The sequence below is a fragment of the Myiozetetes cayanensis genome, unplaced genomic scaffold (assembly GCF_022539395.1).
Source record: "Myiozetetes cayanensis isolate MyiCay16 unplaced genomic scaffold, myiCay2020 scf3, whole genome shotgun sequence".
Lineage (NCBI taxonomy): Eukaryota > Metazoa > Chordata > Aves > Passeriformes > Tyrannidae > Myiozetetes > Myiozetetes cayanensis.
In genome coordinates, this window is record NW_026087521.1 from 3,045,182 (window position 1) to 3,061,045 (window position 15,864).

General features: G+C 45.5%; 1 long non-coding RNA gene across 2 annotated transcripts in view; it reads left to right on the forward strand.

Moving 5' to 3' along the window:
• LOC126644576 (uncharacterized) overlaps positions 1–15,864 on the forward strand; it is a 114,948-nt gene that overhangs the window by 80,710 nt on the left and 18,374 nt on the right. For both annotated transcript variants that reach the window (XR_007629955.1, XR_007629954.1), the window contains exon 4: positions 9,623–9,804. This is a non-coding gene — a long non-coding RNA (uncharacterized LOC126644576). The remainder of the gene's footprint in view (positions 1–9,622; positions 9,805–15,864) is intronic.

Below are 15,864 nucleotides of genomic sequence, written 5' to 3' on the forward strand. Positions count from 1 at the left end.
CTCCACCTTTTATTTGGGGGGAGATTGGGTGCAGCCAAAGCTGTCATGCGCGGGAATGCTAAGTGAGAATTGCAGGTAGGTAGGTGGATAAACAGGGACAGAAGCTGTAATTACTGCCTGCTGTTTGGAAAGCACCCTGGTGCTCTCCAGGCCTCCCAGTGCAGCAGTGAGATGCCAGCCCGCTGCAGAGGAGCCACAGCTGGGTGCCAGCGATTCATATCCATTTTGCGGAGTGGCTTTGAGATCTGCAGATGATAGAGCTGCTAAGTGTTGTTATGAGTGATTCAGAGCTTCTGGCTCCTATTTCCGTACATGGATCATCAGACTGTCTTTCTCTGCCATTTTAAAATAATTGTCTGAATGACCTGAATATCTTCGAAGTAGCTTGAATGTGTGTTCAGGCGCTGGCTTTGGAAGTGAAGTCTTTCATCTGTTACACTTAATGTTAATTTTGCTTCTTTAATGGGATTCTCTTTACCCAAATCTACATGATTCAGCTTGCAGTCTGTTGGAGGTTGGTGTTTCTCTTCCAGTGGTAATTTTGCCTGAGCATCTCCCAGTGTGTGTTGGGAAACACGTAGGTAGCTGTTTGTGAGCCATCCCCTTCCACGGGCACAGGAACAATGACGGGTTTGTTCGGTTGTCTCTCGAACAATACTTGGGAAAAGCTCTGTCCCGGCCTGGCAGTCAGTTCTGTTGTTGCCCTTTGCTCTTGGTGACATCACTGGTGGCAGCTAAATAAAGTTTATTAATTGTTAGATGCTCTTTGACCGAGGATGTTGACTTTCCCTGGCAGCCAATCATACGCCGCTGGTTTTCCAGAAGAGGCTGCTAATCTACCATAATATAGTAATTTAGTTACGAGGATTGGAGAGAGTGGAGTGGGTCTGTTTTTGTAGATGGGAGATAAATAAAAGAGAACTGAAAAGCTGGAGAGGGACTTTTGACAAGGGCATGTAGTGAGTGATAGGACAAGGGGGCATGGCTTTGAACTGGCAGAGGACAAGGTTAGATTAGATATGAGGAAGAAATTCCTTACTGCGAGGGTGGTGAGGCCCTAGCAGAGGTTGCTCAGAGAAGCTGTGGTTGCCCCATCCATCCCTGGAAGTGTTCAAGGACAGGCTGGACAGGGCTCTGAGCAGCGTGGTCTAGTGAAAGGTGTCCCTGCCCACGGCAGGGGATTGGAACTGGATGACCTTTAATTTCCCTTCCAACCCAAACCACTCTGTGATTCTCTGAATTCCTGTTACGTTTTCAAGATCGGACTCTGCCCCAGCAGCAGAGAGCTCTGAAATCACAACCCCTCTGCTGTGCTCCAGGTTACTGTGGTGCCTCAGAGGCCAGTCCTAGCATGGGAAGCTGTACTCCAGGATCATCCCTTCCTGCCTGCAGAGGTCCAGCTCAGACAGATGCCAGCTGGGCACGGCCAGGCCTGTGCCACCGCCCCGGGACACGCGCCCGAGCGCCGAGAGCTCACGTTACTTCCGCAGAAGTGATCCCTTTGGTTTCTTCAGAAGGCTGTTTATATACATGTGGTTGTCTGCTGAGCAGGGGATCAGAGAGGGCAGTGAGGTTAAGGGAAACGCTGGTGCTGATTCTTCCTGCGCTTGAGAGCAAGGCTGAGCGTGGCCGCGGAGTTTCCAGATAAGATGCATCGAATGCAAGCCATGCTGCAGAACCCAGAGCAACGTCACCACTTTCAGGTCTACTCATTAATAGCCACATCCTTGTGATTGTCCTTGGGAACCATCCTCTTTGCAGTCAGCTTTGCCGTGCAAGGAGGGCTCAGCCCTGGATGCTGTGCTAGAGAAACCACCTCGTCTTCCCCCCAAGATCCCTTCCATGACCATGTCCTCTCTTTCTGAATGCAGTAAATGAGGCAGTAAACGTGTTATGTGTGGCATTGAGGTGGAGACTTACTGGGGAAAATAGGTAAGAAATACAACCCAGAGCTAGTAGTGCACTTTGAACACCTTGCCCTTAACCGTAAGATTATTCCTTCTTCCTCACAAACATCCTTTTATTAACATAAAGGACATGGCATGATGAAATCCACTGTCTGCTCTTTAGGTTACTGTGTTTGCTTTCAAATGATTTGAAGAGTGAAAATGGATCAACTGCTTTCACTTTGCCCACTGGCAAATTCTTTGTCCAGCTCTGTGCACTGGGCCAGTGCTGCAAAATTTAGTTTGCAAATTTGAGGAAGAAAATTCCTGAACAAAAACTGTAAGGGGCAGCACTCTTACCTGTAGTTTTCCACTTAAATTAAATACGTAAAGTTCACACCAGAAATCATTATCTGAAAGCTTCTAGTTCTTTTACAGTAGTTTAAAGCAGCATTTGAGAACTGATTTTACTGTGGCTCATCTGACAGAGCTGTGAAGTTCCTGGCTTCCCTTATGCAAGGGAAAATATCCCAAGTAACTGCCTGGAGTAAGTCAGATGAATCATGTCATGGAAGTGACAGTGTCTTTTCACTGACTATAAAGGGGTTCCCTGTGACTAACTCAGACATCAGCATCTGTGCTGCAGGTATTTAAATAGAAGTGAGGTTAATCCCACTCATGAAGTATTCTCCTTCCTTCCAGTTGGGATACAGTGTGTTGGGTGTTTCATTGCCTTAGGAGGAAAATGTGAATCAGAATTCCAAGGATTCCAAGGATTTTTTTAATTTATAGGTAATCCGACATTTTTTTTCCCCACGAGGTTTTGCACTGGAGGTTGTAATTACACTGGTTAATTAACTTGTGGTTCTCGCTTCAAAGCAGTCAATACACATGGTTAGGTGTCTGTTGGGAAGAGGTTCACCATCATTCATGATCAGGGGATGGAGGGGATTTCCACACTGTCCTGTGTGGAAAGGCTGACAGAATGAGGGTTGTTCAGCCTGGAGAAGAGAAGGCTCTGAGGAGATCATCAAGTCCCTTCCAGTACCTGAAGGTGCTACAGGAAAGCTGGAGAGGGATCCTTGATTAGGGCAGGTAGTGACAGGACAAAGAGGAATGGCTTTAAATTTGGCAGAGGGAAGGGTTAGATGAGGTATTGGGGAGAAATTCTTTACTGGGAGGGTGGTGAGGTACTGGAACAGCTTTCCTGGAGGACTTGTGGCTGCCCCATCCCTGAAAGTGTTCGAGGCCAGATTGGATGGGGCTCTGAGCAACTTGGTCTAGTGGAAGGTGTCCCTGCCCATGGCAGGGGATTGGAACTGGGTGGTCTTTAAGGTTTTTTTCCAACCCAAACCATCCTATGATCTGGTGAAAACCTCTCTTTTGGGACAACCTACATCTGTTCCTTTTGGTATCTCTGGAACCTGAGCTCCAACTGCAGTAATTGCCATAATTCCACCAAACTCCTGCCACCTATTCATTGACATGTCCTTGGAGGAGTAGGAGCTGCATCCAAATTGCAGGCCCAAGGGGACTTCACATGAGATTGTTGTATCATTATGTTTGAAATTGCATTCTCTTGAGTTGTTTGTCCATTGAAATTAGGGGCCTTGCTAGAATATTTCAACAGGATGCTACATCCACGGGGTGGTGTCTGCAAACTCTTCGTTGACAGAGTCTGCAGACATCAGCACAGAAATGTACCTGGTGTGTTTAGAGGAATATTTGGCCAGCAGGTTCATACTGTTTAAACATGAGCATGTAAATGCACAAATAGTGCCAGACTGATGGATCAGGAAAGAGCAAAATTCCCAAAGAGCAGTGTAGGATGGATAGTGCCACTGCAAGGTTTTCCTGTGCTCCCTCAGGAGTGTATTTTGTTCTTTCAGTGATGTTGATGGTGATGAAGGCAGTTCATGTCTCTGCTGGTTGATTTGGAGCATCTTTACAGGGCCAAATCCTATCTATAAGGGAAGGAAAACAATTTATTTTTTTCTTGCTGCAGTGCTGGGGCTGAGCTGTTCTTTCTTGGAAGAAGGAAGACGGTACTTCTTCTTCCATCTGGACAAGAAGCACTCTTTGCCACTGCCCTTGGGGGTCTATCAACAACATCTCTTTCCTTCTCTGGTTCCAGTTGACAGTTATTTTTGCATGGACACGAGTGCCAGTTCCAAAGACTGAGTCAGATGTTGAAGTGCTCATAGTAAATCGTTAATCCTCGTCTATTGAAGTTGCACAGGGAGGGAATGCGGGGTGTGATGCCATGACAAGTACCAGCTCTGAGTGCCCACAGTCGTTACACTGGTGCTGAACCGACTTGTTCTTTTTTTGAGGGAATGTTAGCTGGTTAGTTGGAATGTTACTACATGCTTGTGCTAATGCACTTTCAAAGTGGGTTGAGTTAAATTAAGGAACTGGCAGCAGGAACAAGCCAGAAGCCTTAAGGAACTGGTGCTGCCAGGCTCTGGCATCCCTGCCAAGGCCAGTGCACCAGGGCACAGCTAGGTACACTCCAAAACGTGTCCTGCACAGGAGGTGACTTGCCCACGAGGCTGACTCAGTGTCATGGGCTGTTGTGTGTTTGCTTATCTGCCGTGGAGGTCTGTGGGACGTGAAGTGCCTGACACTTCTTGGAGGGGTTGCATCTTGCAGCGGCAAAATGCGGTGCTGAGGGTTGGGTGCATCTTCCCCTGTGGTTTGGTGGTGCCCTGAATGTTTCCCTCCCATCGGTTCATGCCAGTGGTGCTTTGGAAAGGCTGTGGATGGGTTTTGGTCTGTTGAGCTCTCAGGGACGTGCAGAGAGCGGAGCGTTGCTCGGCTCAGGGTGGAACTTGGTGTTGTGCCTCCAGAGGGTCAACTCTCACCCTCTTTTCCTGTTTTCCTCATGTCTCAACCACCTCTGGCACACTCATTCCAGATAACTCTCCCAAAACACGAAGTGATACACCACGGCCACACCAGGATGAGAGCTGGAAGTGCTGGAGCTCAGTTCTCCCCGGCAGTCCTGCTCTCAGCTCCCTGGCTGACATTGCCTTCCCGTGCAGGCACGTTTTTCCCTGCCATTGTCCGCCTATCTCAGTTCTTTGACTCCTGAGATATCATTTTACCTGTACTTTTCCATCCCAGGTGAGGACAAACGTGGTGTGATGCAGAGCTAGGAACGAGATGCCAAGAGTTTCAAACGTGCCACCTAGTGGTATGAGCTCGGAGCACTCAAAGTAGAGGAAATCCCCCCCAAAATCCACCCTCCTCCAAATACTCGTTATTTCTGAAGTGCTCCTGTGTTTTTGGGCAGAAAATGAGTGTTTATGGCCTCTGCTACCCCGTTGGGTTTTCTCAGCTTTGGGGAACTGAGCTGTTCAAGGATTTCTTAATCAGAAGGAGGGGAACAGGGAGTTTTTTAGTCTGTTATTTAAAGTATATGCTGAGAGGTCTGTAGCTTCATACCAAGAAAACAGAGTTCACGCTGTTACTGCCTCCCGTTGCAGGAGCTGAATCAACTTTGCAAACAAAGTAAATCTTAATTTAAAACACCCTTTATTTGGGGAGGAGGGGAGAGGGAGGTAACAACAATAATGTGCTTGTCTGTAGCCGTGCAACAATTCATCAGCAGCGCCCTGTCATGAGATGCCCTGTGTTTGTGGATCCGTACTGGGGCATATTCCACCCCAGCAAATAATCTGAAGTACTTCCAGCTTCCTCCCAGCTAAAGAACAGAGCACTGCAATTGCAAAAGGCTCCAAAAAAAACCTTTCTAAAAACCTACATTCATCACCAAGATAAGAATAGGCCTAACAATGAGGAGTGTTAAAAGGCATGAGGTTTGTACCACAATTTGGCATGTTGCATGCAGTGAATTACAGCCTGAATTAAATCTGTCTTGGGTGTTTGTCTTTGCTGTTATCTTCAGCTCGGGCTCTGGCACGGAATTAAAGTTGCTCAGGTTGATGTTTATGTGTGCTTGCTGTTCCTGGGATTTTTACCTAGAGGTCATTGTGTCCTTTTCCTCTCATTACCAAGAAACTTGTTTGCTGTTTGCATTGGGTTATGTGATCCATCTGTTGTAGCTACCAGAGTAAGTCAGGAGAGCAGTTCCGTCCTGCCTCGCGTGCCCCTCACGTCATCCTTTCCATGCCTGGGTCAGAATTCAACCATTCCTCTTTGCTTCTACAGCTCCAGAATTCATTTGTGAATGCAGCTTGTGTGCAGGCCCATGAGATGAAATAAAAGAGATTGCCAACTCCAGGATGACAAACTTAAAATAATATGGCATGTAGGTGCCTGTAGAATGAACAAGAAGAGTTAAACATCTAAGAATTGCCAGTGAGCAAAGTAGGAAGAAAAGAAGTGTGGCAGTATTAAATGCTGTCCTAACTTGGAGTCTGCTTACACAGCTTGGATAAGGCATAGAAAGAGGATTAAGAAAAGAAATTGAAACCCAGACTTCCAAATGCCCAGAGAGGACCTTTTCTTGTCGGGTAAGGGTGAAGCTGCTCTTGCATATTGTCTCATTCTGAATCTTTTATGTGTTTCGTGAGCAGCGGCGTGTTTCAGAAGTGGGGGTGAGAGGGCACCACTCAGCTTCTCGTAAATGTGTAGTATCAAAATTACAGCCCAGTGCCAGGCTGTGGAGATAGGAGGAAAAAGCAGAATATCTTAAGTCTCCTACCTCCAAGGTAAGAGACTTCACAAAGGGATGATGCAGAAGGATGAGTAGCATCTCTTTCCCAAAGAAGACTGTGGCGTAGTGCTTTGTGCTGGATTGTGGAGCCCTCTGGAAGGCTGGGCAGAAGTATCTACAAGGTTGATCCTATAATAATTTAATCTTAAGCAAGAGGAGGTTTAGTTTGCATCTGGTGTAGTCCTTGAGGTGCCTCTGTGTGGTAGCACAAAATGGGACATGGCCAAGAGGAAAAAGCCTTGGAGTTATTGATGAAGAGCTGTGCAAAGTGCAGGTACTAATCTAGTGGAGACTGATTTATTTATTTGGATGTAGACCCCTAAATAACCCTGAAGTGAGTGGTTTTGTCTCACTGGCTGTGTCTGTTCTGGCTGTACCACTTAGGGAGCCACACTGTCCTTCCAGCCCATGTCAGGCATGGATGTGTTCAGGCCAGGCAGGTTCCCTGCACCAACACAGCATGAAGACCACCATAAGATGTTACTTATAATATTCCATTTTTGTTTAGTGGGGGGTTTTTGTAGGTTGGTTGGGGTTTTTTTTTGTGGTGGTTTTCATTTTGAAGCTCCTGATGCTGCAGTTACCAATTTATTGGTTTTATTCTGAGTACAAGAGCTTGAGTTTTAGGAACTGGTCACATACCCAGCTTTTGGTCCTAAGGGCTAAATTTGAGTTTGGTGTGACTTGACACTCTGGTGGTCCTGGAAAGTGCAGATCTTGCTGGAGCAGTGCCAGAAGCCTGCATGGGGACATGGGAACCAAACCTGGGATGGCCTTACCTGTGCTGTAGGATCCTCACTCATTCTGGAGCGATCCATCCCTGCAAAAATGCTGGGCTGTGCTCCTTCCTAACAGTGACCACGGGAATAATGAGAAAGCTGTGTTATTTATTCGACAGAGTGGACGTACCTGGCAGGAAATATTTGTTTGTATTAGTGGGAAGCAGCATTTGACTTTATGACGGCAATGCAGCTCTTTTATTAGTAAAACTTAATGTGTAACAGGATAATTCCGTTGCACCTACTACTATACTGGCATGATTTTGTACAAAATAAGTTTCTTGTTTCCTTGAAGGCCTTACATAAGCCCTAAAACTGGGAATGGATCCAGCGTGTTCGATCACAATAAAGGAGCTGCTTCAGAGCAGGCTCTTCTTTGGAAATAGCCGTAAACAGGTTTATATATAGGCACTGCTATTATACACAAAACTTGCTGAAGAAACGTTTCCCAAGATCTCGTGGTTTTACTGTATGCCATGGGGACTCTGCTCAGGCTAATCCGTGAGCAGACCTGCTGTAGGAATTCAAGGCAAGGTTTAAAACCCAAGAACGTCTCTCAAATCCCTGTGTGTGCTGAAAGGGCCGGGTGTTGAGTGGCTGTTTGCTGTAAAAAAAAAAAAAAAAAGGCATTTGATAAAAAGGCTCGGAAACTTGGGCTGGCATCCTACGTATGCAAATGCGGGTGCTGTCCACGTTATATTTGGATTTCAGGGTTTTTTCAGATCCATTTCAAGGCGATGGGTAGCAGCCTTATGTGGTTTGATCGCTCGCTTTCATCACCCATGCCCGATTATTATACATGAGATCCATCAGCCCCCTCGCAGCAACAGTTCCTGCAGCTGAGCATCAGCGCTGTTGGGAACAATAAAGGGCTGGCATTTGGGAGTTTCTTTCCCTTCTTAACTGGGCAGGACCCAAAATTACTCCCTTGCAGAGCTCACCAATCAGGTTTGTGACTTGAACAGGTACATTTCTGTCTCAGAAGCCTGAGGATGTGGGATCTGGGGAGATTTGTTGCCAGTTTGCATTCAGCATCGTTGGTTGTGTGCTCTGGTGGAGTTTCGGATAGGTGCAGGACAGAACATGGGAAGACTCCTGCCTTTGTGTGATTGATTTTTAAGGATAATTTGCCATTTTGTTCCTTGCCTCCTTCCTAATGAGCTGAATTGTTAAAATATGTTAATGTAAGGAGACACACGAGAAAGGGTGAAGCAATCTACTGACACGTTGGATAATTAGATCATCTCCTGCGCAGGAAAAAAAGTCAAGTACGAAACAGGAACAAGAAGCACCTCCCTCCCCCCTTGGAGGCACCAGGTCTGGCTCTTTCTGCATGCAGAAGCAGGTTAGACAATTAGATCTTTAGTATTAATTAATTTTTGTGAAATTCCTGAAGATGCAGAGCGTCGTATATAGTAACTGTCTTGTATTTGTTGTTTATTTTTTGGGAGAAGTTGGGAGCCTTGTTTTCGCAGGGCTGAATTCGTGAGCTGCGTAATCGGTGATGAAACAAAAAAATGTCTGTTGCTGGACTGAGTTTGTGAATGCTGTAGTGGTTAATCAGGTCTTCCCAGGAAAACAGTTGTGAGTTTTTGTCCTGAATAGGCATTCGTTCAAGGGAATTCTGTAAAGAGGCACAGGACATTGTGGGCTGCTTTTCTGCTGGTAGTTGGTGCTTTGGCAAAGCAGTGCTTTGTTTTTCTTATAAGATTTATTTATTTGAAATAATAATTGGCTAATAATCACTAAGATCTCAGCCCGGTGTGAAGAGATGCCTGCAGGGTGGCTGTGACAGTACTCCGCCTTTACTCACAGGAGTAAGCCCTCTTTGTGGGTTAAGTTTACTTGTTTGATAAACATAACACTTCGCTTTTGTTCTCTTAATCACTTCCTTCGAAGAGTTAACTTCCTAAGCAGCCACAGATTAGTTCTCTCAGTTGTTTTAATTATTTTTCTTGTCACGCACAGTGAAGGTCTCGTGTTTGTGAAATGTCTTCTTTTATTTTTGTCCCCCCTTCCATGGCAGCCTCGGTGACGCTGGCACTGAGAACCCAGCTGAAACACGCTCCCTCTGCGCTCCTGGCATTTATTTTTACCCTTATTTTAAACCAAATCTCACTTTTTTTGAATGGGAGTGCTGCAGAACATAACACTTTTCCTCTCAGGGTGACCCAAGTGCTCCAGAATGTTGTATTCCCGTAAGGGGTACGCGAGAGGCTGTAGCGGAGGCTTCCACGTGCTTGCTGCTGAGTAATTTCCTTTTGTATTGCTGACAGGTGACTCAAAGCAGGAGGGAGCAGATGGCAGCGTCGTTAGCTGGTGGCCACAGCCTTCCCAGATGAGTTTTGGAATTTCCATCAAAGTCGGGATTAGGCTCAGGATATGCCGGTGGCACAGAGCACGCCGGGGGAGCGTGGAAGAAGAGGAAATCATTCATAGCGACTCATCTCGTGGTTGGGTGAGTCAGGGGTCTGCTGTTGGTGGTCAGAAAGGCACGTGGCTGACGACACCGTCTTTGTGTGCTCTGCAGGATGCAAACTGTCTCCAAAAATTAATTCTCCCTGCTTGATTTGTCCAGTAAGTTATTTCCAGAAAGGAGTTACTGTATTTTCTGGAATGACTGTTGTGAAATTCCTTCTCTCTCTCTCCTTTTTTTTTTTTTTTTTTAAATACAGTGGGCAAGTGTTCAGCTGGTGATTTATCAACAAAGTATTTTACAGGATCATAGTTAAAAGTTCATCTTAAAAAAAAAAAAAAAAAAATCATACCCTGTGCAATAGGGAAAGTAAAAGCATCTCAGTTTCCAAGTGATGAAGGAATAACCGAAAGAGCTAGTTCTTGGAATAGTAGCTCCATTGGCACTCGTTGGTGATTTCCTGTGCATTTGCTGCAAGAGTCGCTCTGTGATGTGAGTAGGTGGTACTAAAGGGTTATTACGAAACCAGTTTCCAACCAGACGTTTTGAGTCATGGATGGGGAACAGGGATAGCAGCTTCGGAGCTCTCTCTTTGTTCAAGCAGTGCTCCTGAAATGCACACGCAGGGATGATCTGTGCTTGCACGGGAACGAGGCAGACCAGGGATGGGTCTGGGATCACGTGAAGCGCGCTCCTTCGTGCCTCTCCATCCCGGGGTTGGGAAGTGGGAGACGTGGGCTGCGAGCCGGAAGCAGCGTGCAAGGTGCACACGGAGCAGTTTCCCCGACTGTCTCTCTTTCAATTGTAAGTATTTTCTCATGGCTTTTCCCAGACGTGGGAGACAAAATGGAGTTGCGTCAGGACGGATGCCTGTGCCAGAATGAGGTGGTGGTTTGGAGTGCCTTGGTTCTGTTCTGGAAGCAGATGGGCTGCCACTGGCAGGAGACAGTTGGCTTCTCCATCAGGAAAAAAAAAAAAAAAGGAGAAAAAAAAAAAAGAAAAGGGGTGTTTAAGGGAATTGGTCTGGCTCCTAAACCGAAGGAATTGTTGACCCACTGACTCAGTTCTGAAGCATTAGGGAAGCAGTCTTCCTGTGGTTTCTTTTGTTGGTGGCAGATTCAGAGCCCGGCTGTGAGCGTTCGGGTGTGAGGAGCAGAGGAGAGACAGTTCTGGTACCTGCTGCTGTGGGATTTATTTGGTGCCAGGGAGGAGCTGAGGTGCTGATGGCTGAGCAACACCTGAACTTTATTTCTGAGGCTTCTCCCAGTAATGCATTGGTAAGTTTATGTGCTTATTTTCAGTGCTTAGATGGTATCTTGCTAAATGTGATTGAGGGAAAGCTCTTCAGCAGCTCTTGGAAGAGGTGTGTTCGTTTTGTTCACTGGAGCAGCTTTTACAGAAAGCAGTGGCTGCCCAGCCACAGTTGAGGAGTCTCTAAATAAGGGGGAAACTTTCTGCATCAAGGTGACAGAAACAATTTGAAACTGCTGTTTCCTCCCGCCTTTAACCTACAGACAGACCTCTGCTGACATTGATACTGAGCAAAGGGGATGGGCCAGTGCATCACCCTGGACTCAAGGCTGAGCTGTAATTTCCCTGTTACACTGAACCAACAAGGCTTCAGTCTTCTTGAATTTCACATGAAAATCAGATGTTCATCCCTGGAATTTAATCTAATGATACTTTTCCTAAGATATGCCTAGAATAGAAACGATGCTATTTTTAAGTTACTCTGCAAATGCCAAGAAAAAAAGATATCAATTAGTGGTTTCTCAAAGAAACCCCTAAGTCATTAACATACTATTGGCTGGAAGGAATCATGTTGGCTGACAGAGCTGGGTCTGGAAGTCTTGGTCCCTGAATCTGCTGTCTATTCTGTCACTGGAGTTGGGAGGAATTTTTTGGAGGGGGAGCTTCTTGGGCAAGTCATTATTTATTTTTAGTTGTCAATGGAATGAAGGGAGTGATATTTTGAGCTTCCCTTCAGTGCTTTACCAGCACTGTTACTGTGTTTTCCCTTCAGAGAAGAGGCTGATAGGGGATATTGTAGCTCATGGATTTCCAGAACATTGTTTGGAATGCACAGATTATTAGAAAATGGGGAAAGCGGAATAGTGATTATTGAATTTATTGTGCTCTGTGCATGGGTTCTCCAAACACCAGCGGTAGGAATTGCTGGTGCTGTGTCCTAACCATCCTCCATGAAGGGAAGACTCCACTGCTGCTGTTGCTCCCTGGGTGGGTGACACCAGGGTGTCTTCCCTTCCCAAACCCAGTTGGGGTGGTAGCTGTAGCGAGGCACCCATGGATATTTTTTTCCCTGTTTTCCAAAACAGGAGCAGAGGAGGCCGTTCACCACACACCCCTGTGGAATGGCAAATAAACCCAATGGTTTAATTAAAAAAAAAAAAAAAAAGAGAGAAAAAGGAAGGTGTAGCATTGTACTGGGTTTCCTTTCCTTTCCTTAAGTGCTTCCTTTGGATCTTGGGAGAAGAGCTCAAGAGCCAGGGAGCAGTTGTACCAAAAGGCGTGGGAGGCCGGGTCAGGGAAGAGTCACTTGGTTGTTATGTGGGTGTGAAAAGCCTCTGAAAAGGAAAGGGTGGAGGGAAATATTTTACTTGAATTAAACAAATAGAGGAGAACGTTATATGAATTACATATTCAGAGATAGATTTTTGCCAAGTATTTTTGTGAATTAACTGCATATCTCCTGAAAATCATTTATTTAACCGTAACCTTATCAGAGTGTTCTCAGGAGGGAATTTTTTTTTTCTTTAAGCTAAAAAAAAAAAATTTAAAAAAAATCATTGTTTTCTTATCACTTCAGATGAAAAGAAAGGAAGTTGCAAATTTTTATTGCCTCTAAATTGTTAACTGTTAAACCTGTATTGAAGCAGTGGATCAGATTTCCTCAGGCTCACAGGGGAGCAGTTTCATTTGCTGAGAAATCCCAAGCAGGCCCTGTTGGAGGAGAAGGAGCCTTAGATCTTGACCTCCTTGTTGTGTATCCACCTGTGGGACAGGGAAACTGCTGCTCTTGAAAATCACCTGTTTTGGGGAACAGGCTGTTGCCATTGATGCAGTGCACAGGAGTGGTTGTACCCAAAATGATTGAAAAAATCATAGTTTGAAACCTGATTTTGTTTTTTTGCTTAGAATCGTAGAATATGGACAAGTATGCAGTATCTCCATTTATTTGTTTTTAAAATAGCACCTACTAATATTGAACTAGACTAAATTATATGTTGTGAAGGTGACATTTTTCCATGCCTTTTGTTATTATCTTGAGCCAAAAAAAAAAGGCAGCACGTGGAGGCAGTTTTAACATAATTTTGTTGCAGAAGCAGAGTATTGTTTATTACATTAGTTAGTGAAAGTCTTGATTTTTTTTTTCAAATGAAGCAAACAAACAAAAATCAACAACAGTAACAAGAAGTCTTTATTTTATATAGCAGCTTTTGAAACACAAGCCACAAATTTCATGTAAGGAAAAACTTAACACAGTCCAAAATTGGATGCACAGGTTTGTTGTGTGATGTCTCGTACTAAACCAACACGGCACTTGACGTTTTGGGTCTGAGCAGTGTTTTGATAGCGTTGATTTGTACTGATATCTGAGGGATTCCCTTGTGGGAGTTCACAGGCAGTTGTTTGTTTTGTAAATCTTTTCAGGTTTATTTTTTTATGGCCCGTAGCTATCCGAGTGCAGAGCTTGCAGCTGAAGTTTGCGTGGGAAATGGCGAGCTCAAAATTGGACCTGGAAGGAGAGGAGCGAGGAGCGCTTCCTCTTCCATCGCTCCACTGGAGTGGTAATCAGAGAATCCCAGAGTGGTTTGGGTTGGAAGGGACCTTAAAGCCCATCCAGTTCCAACGCCTTGCCATGGACAGGGACATCTTCCACTAGACCAGGTTGCTCAGAGCTCCATCCAACCTTGAACTCTTGCAGGGATGGGGCATCTGGAACGGGATGAATGTCTGCAGCCAAACTGGGACACCTCTAGGCAGTGCTGCCCATCCCATGCTGGGACTTCAAGGATTCCCTGATGCAGTAAATGGACATTAGCAGGCAGTTTTCACTTCTAACCAAGTTTGGGCACCTGGGTTGTATCTTTAAGAACCCAGGCGGCTGCAGAAATTCCCTGCATGACCTGTTGTTACAGGCTCGGGTGAGAGTGTATGTGCAGTTCTATTGCCAAAATACGAGGTTGGCAGAAGTGAGTCATAACTGGGAAGATCTCAGCTTTGCTCTTTGATTTGCTTTTATCCACCAAATATGAAAATACTTCCAAGAATACGGGTAGGAATATGCTGCTCTCCTGTTAGGGCAGAGCTCTCACTGGCTCTTAGGTGTGTTTGCATAACTCATAGGATGTATTTTTGACGATTTAGTATAAAAGGAGCTATGTATACATTTGATCTCATCTTCAGTGCAGTAGGCATGAGCAGTTCCTGGAGAAGAGACCAGAATATAGGGCTCTACCCCCTTCTCCTGGGAGTCTCTTTCCCATGGAGTCATACTTGCCCTCCAGGGCTTTCTCATTATGGCTCTGTGAGTTTTGAATTCCTCTGTGAGCTGGCCCAGCTCCAGGGGGAGGGCAGAAAGCAGCCTCAGCCCATGCTCTGCTTCAGGTCTCCTGGTTCAAGGACTTTGTAGGAGGTGGGATCTGCAGGAGGAAAAAGTGCCCAGCCCTGGGAAAAATGCCCAACTTCCCAGGTGAGCTCTTACCCATGGGGTTACCGTTTAGAGGTGACAGTATTGTCTTTTGTGGACATGGTTTTAGGTTGCAGTGGTTGCTGGATGTCGTTTTGCCGTTGATATTTTAGTGTGAGCAGAGTGTACCTGCTCTGCAGGTTTCACATGTGGTTTCAGGGTCATCTTCTTCCTTGGTCACCGCTGATGACCACGTGGCCTTGGGGTGAGTCAGCTCAGTTTTGCTGATCTGGTTTGCAAAAGAGAATTTTTCTTTTCTGTTTCTTTTCTTTTGAGAAGTGAGAACTGCTCCATCTCATGGTTTGGCTGCTAGTGCTGATGGGGAGGTAGCAGGAACTCATGGCCAGAAGCAAAGGAGGAGGTGAGACTGTCACTTGCAGTGACACCTGCATGAAGTTCAGTTCAGCCTGTTCAGGAAACCTCACCTCCCCTGTCTCTTCATCACAGTGGAGCTCTAGGAAGAGCTAATTTAACCTTGCTCTCCAAAACAAGCAGTCTGTTGATTTTTAAGTCTTTCCTGTTTTCCTTTGGTATCTGGATTTTAGTTCATGAGTAGTCCATGCACTCCTTTTTATTTCTGTTTTCTGTCCAGAGTCAAAGTACTAAAGAATAGGGTCAATGATACTGTGTGGGAGCAAAGAGGAGTTCATCTCTTACTAAAGTTTCCAGTCATTGATCATAGAATCCCAGAATGGTTTGAGTTGGAAGGGACCTCAAAGATCATCTCGTTCCAGTCCCCTGACATGGGCAGGGACACCTTCAACTAGACCAGGTTGCTCAGAGCTCCATCCACCCTGGCCTTGAACACTTCCAGGGATGGGGCAGCCACAGTTTCTCTGGGCAACCTGTGCCAGGACCTCACCACCCTCACAATCAAAAGTTTCTTCCTGATGTTCTGTCTAAACCTTAAATCTTACTGGTGTAAGTAAATGCTAGAGAAATAAACTTTATAGAGCCTGATAGGCTCATGGCATTACCAAACTGTCACTTTTCCAGACAGCACCACAAACTGTTCTTCTGCTCATACTTTCCCCCAAATTTGCCTTTGTTTATAATCCCATAAGTCACACATAATCAGACTCAGGGCAGAATTTTAATTGCCCAGGGGAAACAGAAGGGCAAAAACACAGCCAAACCCCTTTCCCTACAGTAGGTTTCAGGGCAGTGATGCTTTGGGCAGTCAGCTTCCAGCAGGCACAGGACAGTTCAGCATGTTGGAGAGGATTATCTTCCTGCATGCCTCTGCTTTTTACTTCCCTGCTTTGGAGTTTTTTCCTCTTCTTTTGCATTTTTCTCTCAATCTTTATGTTCCAACTTCTTATTGTTACAGTCCATTTTTTCTCAGTCAGCGTGCTTTAAACATCAGAGGTGTGCTCGTGCCGTGTGTCCCT